The sequence below is a fragment of the Pinus tabuliformis genome, chromosome 6, assembly GCF_031772625.1.
Source record: "Pinus tabuliformis cultivar Carrire ecotype Pingquan chromosome 6, CPIR1, whole genome shotgun sequence".
Lineage (NCBI taxonomy): Eukaryota > Viridiplantae > Streptophyta > Pinopsida > Pinales > Pinaceae > Pinus > Pinus tabuliformis.
Window position 1 is genome coordinate 108631486 of NC_142292.1, and position 6130 is coordinate 108637615.

Below are 6130 nucleotides of genomic sequence, written 5' to 3' on the forward strand. Positions count from 1 at the left end.
GCAGAGGTTGGGATATTTGTGGGGTACACTGATACGCCCCACAACTATCGTGTGTATTTGCCAAACAGTGGTAAAACTGTTGTGCGACGGGATATAAAATTTTCAGGAGGAGAAAGCCATGAAGTGTTCGCTTGAGAGGGAGCTACACTTGCATGCATATGAGGAGCTATTAGTTCCTAAGGATGAGCTTCAGGACGTGGATCAGCCACAGGACGAGGTTCATGGAGTGGAAGAGACCACTCATGCAGCGCCAACATTAGAGGGCGAAAGCGCTTGACAGAAGCTGAGCGACTGGCTCAAGATGTAGAGAAAGTTGTAGGACCACCTACAGCCCAACGCAGGCAGAGACAGTCACCTGATCGGTACACTGGATACATGGCTCTTATGAGCAAGTGTGTTGTGACTGAGCCATCCTCTTTCGAGGAAGCTGTGGAGGATCCCGCATGGGTAGACGCCATGGTGGAAGAGTATGATTCTATTGTCAGAAACAGTGCATGGGAGATTGTTCTAGACCAGAAGGGAAATCAGTGGTAGGTTCGAGATGGATCTACAAAGTTAAGCAGGCAGCTGATGGGAGTGTGGAGAAGTACAAGGCAAGATTTGTTGCCCGAGGCTTTTCACAGATTGAGGGGATCGATTATGATGAGAGAGACCTTTGCAGCTGTCGCAAGGTATTCTTCCATACGGACGATTCTTGCTCTCTCAGCGCAGATGGGATGGCACATTCATCAGATGGATGTGAAGACTGCATTCCTCAACGGATTCATTGAGGAGGAGGTGTACATTGAGCAACCCGAAGGCTTTGAAGTCTTCAGCAGCGAGTCGCATGTGTGCAGGCTCAAGAGAGCGCTGTATGGGTTGAAGCAAGCACCACGTGCTTGGTACACACGGATAGACAGTTATTTCACAGGACTTGGATTCTCCAAGAGCGAGGCGGATCCGAACCTATACCAGATTGTGGTGGAGGGTAAGTTACTTATCATTGTACTGTATGTTGATGATTTGATTCTAACGGGTGATGAGCTGTTGATACTGTCATGCAAGAAGGATCTTGCTACAGAGTTTGAGATGAAGGATTTGGGCCTCCTTCACTATTTCCTAGGATTGGAAATATGGCAGCACAGTGGTGGATGTTTGTTTCTCAGGGCAAGTATGCTCGGGAGATACTGGAGAAGTTCAACATGCATGGCTGCAAGCCTGTTGATACTCCTCTTCCTGGAGGTTGGAGGAAGGAGGATGCCACTTCGGGAGAAGAGGTGGATGCCACTGTTTATCGACAGTTGGTGGGGTCGCTGATGTATTTGGTCAATACACGACCTGATATATGCTATGCAGTTAACCAGCTTTCACAAGCTATGGTTAAGCCTACCAAGCTCTTCTGGAAGGCGGGCAAGCATGTATTGCGCTACTTGAGAGGCACATCGGGATATGGTTTGTGGTACAGACAGGAGGATGAGGTGAAGCTATGTGGCTTCACGGATGCAGATTGGGCAGGGAGCCAAACAGACAGAAAGAGCACATCAGGAGGGGTCTTCAGTATCGGATCGACAGCAGTTTCTTGGTACAGCAGGAAGCAGAGATCTGTGGCACTCAGTTCAGCGGAGGCCGAGTATATGGCAGCAAGTTTGGCTGCATGCGAGGCTATATGGATGAGGAAGATCCTGGTTGGTTTGTTCGGTTCTCATTTGGATCCTACTGTGATTTACTGTGATAACCAGAGTTGCATTAAACTCTCGGCTAATCCTGTATTTCATGATAGATCTAAACATATTGACATCAGGTACCATCATATCAGATATTGTGTGCAGCGGAGGATCATGTTACTTTCGTACATTCCAACGGAGGATCAGGATGCTGATATTCTGACGAAGGCTCTCACCAGGAGCAAATTCGAGTACCACCGAGGCAGGATAGGGGTTGCTGATAATCCATATCTCGTCGAGAGGGAGTGTTGAGATTGCAACAAGATGATGGAGCTTAGTGAAAAGAGTCGCCTTCACTAAGTGGGCCCGCAGGCTATTTTTGGCGCAAGTCTATTTTTAGACTATGTCTATTTTTAGACATATGGATCATGTCTATGTTTATGGATGATTGATCAAGTTGGGAAAATAGATGGACTTCTATTTTTGATGAAAGTGTGAGTGATCACAGTGTGAGTGATCAAGTCTATTTTTAGACTGGCTGTCAAAAATAGAAAAGTCAAATATTATTATCTCACAATAATATTTGGACTATAAACTTAATCTTATTCTCTTGGAGCACTTCAGTTTGAGCTACGGAAGTGGCACATGCAGCTGTCAGAAGGAATTCGTTTTTCTTATGAGTCAGTTGAGTTGTTGCATGCATGACTTCAGTTAGAACTCAAGTGAGTTGAGTTTAGTGGACTGGAGGTACAGTTGATGGAGTTGTGTTCAGTTTAACTTAGTTAAACTGGTTGTAGTTAGTCTAACTGCAGATAGACTAATGATGAGTTGTTAAACTAATTATTAACTCATAATACAACTAAAGAATACATCAGTTAACTCAGTTGCATGTCAGTGCATGTTCAGTTCAACAGGGACAGGTGGTAGAGAATCAGATTGCTATCAGTTGTGACTATAGTTGTGCACCAGATCTTGCACAATCAAAGGATTGAGTATGCCAATGAGTTTGCTCACGTATTTGGCCCGCATTTTAGCCTTTGCTCACGTCCACAAAGAGTGAGTGACTATTTTGCAGGTGAAAATCGAGTTTGGGAAGCAATTCTCATCAGTTCTTGAGCAGGTATTGAGCAGTGGAGGCAGGCAAGCAGTGGGATAGATTTGGAGATCAAATCTGAGCTGTATTGTGTGTAACAGGTGGAGATACTTGTGAGAAGTATTATGCTTTGTATTGTTACATGATTCAATCAATATAATATACAGATAGTGTGGGGTTTTTAGCGAGATGCTTTCCCCGGGATACATACTGTGTTTATGAGTTTGATTGATGCTTCTATGTGTGCCTGTGGATGTTTCTGCTTCTGTAAATTGATGATCAACGTAGAGGAGATTATGTATTATACATGTTCCGCTTATAATTGTATGATCAGGATAATCTCTGTGAATATGTGTTAAATTATTCAAATTTCTACATGGTATCGGAGCTAGATAATTGTAGAAAAAGTTTCTACATGGTATCGGAGCAGCTTGATTTGTAGAAGAGATTTTTACAGGATATCAAGCGAGGGTTGATCGGAAGCAGTTGAGTTTGGAGCTGTGGAATTCGAATTTTGCAACAGTGTTGTTGAAAATGTCTTTCAACGGATTGCAAATGTTATTCCAAAGCAAGAGCGACCTGGCGCTCAAGGATAAACTCAGTAACAATAAAGGTGAGAATGGATCTTCATCAAAGGTATCTGATGAAGAGAATTGCGCTTTGGCTGCCAAAGCAAAGAATGGGAAGAACAAGAAAGCTTCTCATTCTGGTGCGAAAGGCAAGAAGCAGGATATGTCCAAGGTGAAGTGTTTTCACTGTCACCAGCATGGACACTATGCACAAATTGTCCGCAGAAGAAGAAGAACAAGCAAGCTGCTGGATCTGCAGGGGGAGAGGTTCTCAGTTTGAGCTTGATTTTTCATTGATCGCATGCTTGGTTTCAAGTGTGATGGGATCAGTGTGGTTTCTGGACAGTGGTGCGTCTTTTCACATGACGGGGAGATAGAGATTTGTTCTCTGATTTGGAGGACAAAGATCTTGGAGTGCACATCGAGATGGGCGATGATGGTAGATACAGTGCGACCGGTATCGGTACCATTTCCTTTGAGAGGGAGTCTGGTAAACCCTTTGTATTGAAGGAAGTCATGCATGTTCCAGGATTGAAGAAGAATCTCATCTCAGTGGCGATGTTAGAAGACAAGGGGTATGATGTTGTTTTCAGCGAGGGAAAGGCCTTCCTGCGCAGCAAGACAACTGGTGAGACCCGGAAGATAGGGGTTCGAGTGAGGAACCTTTATCAGTTGCATGTAGATGGATGCGCAGCAATGGCAGGCAAGGCAGAAGGATTGGTGAGCCGGGATGATGGCGAGTTGTGGCACAGGAGATTGGGTCACCTTCACCATGGAGCCTTGAAGATACTGCAGCAGATCACTACAGGGCTTCCTAAAGGCACACTTGCGCAGTCAGATAGTGCAAGTGGGGTGTACTTTGGGGAAGTTTGTGAAAGCCACCTTTCACGAGAAGGATAGTCGCGCCACGACGACCCTTGAGAGAATTCACACAGACGTGTGTGGACCTTTCTTAGTTGCTTCGACAGCAAAACACAGGTATTATGTGATTTTTGTTGATGATTTCTCTCGTAAGTGCTGGATCTTCTTCATGCAGAAGAAGAGCGAGACATATTCAAAGTTCTGTGAATTCAAAGCACTGGTCGAGAAGGAGTCGGGGAAGAAGGTGAAGGCTCTTAGGAGCGATAATGGTGGTGAATACATCTCGGACGAGTTCAAGGATTTCTGCAAGGCAGAAGGGATTCGTAGAGAGCTCATAGCTCCCCATAACCCACAGCAGAACGGGGTAGCTGAGCGGAAGAACAGAACGATTGTGGGTGCTGCACGGGCAATGTTTGCATGATCAGGGTCTACCCTTTACTTGTGGGCGGAAGCATGCAATACAACAGTTTATGTGCAGAACCGTTGTCCTCATAGGATACTTGGCATGAGTACACCGAGGAGGCTTATTCTGGTAAGAAGCCTGATCTTTCTCATTTGAGGATTTTTGGTGCTACGTTTACATGCATGTGACGAAGGATGCCAGAAAGAAGTTGGAGCCGACTGCAGAGGTTGGGATATTTGTGGGGTACACTGATACGCCCCACAACTATCGTGTGTATTTGCCAAACAGTGGTAAAACTGTTGTGCGACGGGATATAAAATTTCAGGAGGAGAAAGCATGAAGTGTTCGCTTGAGAGGGAGCTACACTTGCATGCAGATGAGGAGCTATTAGTTCCTAAGGATGAGCTTCAGGACGTGGATCAGCCACAGGACGAGGTTCATGGAGTGGAAGAGACCACTCATGCAGCGCCAACCATCAGAGGGCGAAAGCGCTTGACAGAAGCTGAGCGACTGGCTCAAGATGTAGAGAAAGTTGTAGGACCACCTACAGCCCAACGCAGGCAGAGACAGTCACCTAATCGGTACACTGGATACATGGCTCTTATGAGCAAGTGTGTTGTGATGAGCCATCTCTTCGAGGAAGCTGTGGAGGATCCCGCATGGGTAGACGCCATGGTGGAAGACGCCATGGGGTAGACGCCATGGTGAAATGACCTCCCTTATGCCTCCTCTATTCAGATGTCTCTGATTCCATAACCAACCCTAGCTCAATGGGAGAGGAAATTAGGGTTTAGTGCTTGTGGAAAATGATGATTTGGATAACCTTGGGAAAAGACAACTCCCTTTGGCATTCACTTAACTTTTGAAACTTTACCCTTTCACTTGACTATTTCCTTTGAACTTGATCTTCTGATTTGATCTTCTTGGTGGATTTGGAAATATAATGACTTTGAAACTCTTCCTTTTGGCTAATGGAACTTTGAATTTACAACACTTGGAACCCTGAGAATATTATACATATTAAAACCATAAAATTACATTTTTGCTTGAATATTCAAATTACAAAATATTTTGATGATGAAATCTTATTTATTCTTACTCCTTCACTTGTTGGTATTTTATGCAGGAGATGGTGTTTTAGTGGACCTTGGAAACCCTAATACCTATGGATGGAGACTTTGAGTGGCTGTGACTATGATGAAAATGACTATCATGATGAAGACAAGTCATGACCAATGGTATACTTCAGCAAAAGGTGAAATGAGCCAGCAAGGGGTAAATTTCTAAAAGGAGTAAAGGAAACCCTAATTCAACCTTCAGTGACCAATTTTTTTGCATGATGACCTAGTGGAATGACAAAAATTTCAGAATGGGACCCTAATATGATATGAAAAGAGGATTTTGATCACTGATGGCAGTATGCAAATACTGACACTAACATCGGCCTTATTGGGGATGGCAGCTCCTTGGAGGTGTCAAGAACACCGTAGACCAAGTGCCTAACCATGTGGGCCAATACAGTCAAAAGCTAAAGACTAACTGAATACTGAAAACTTGACTC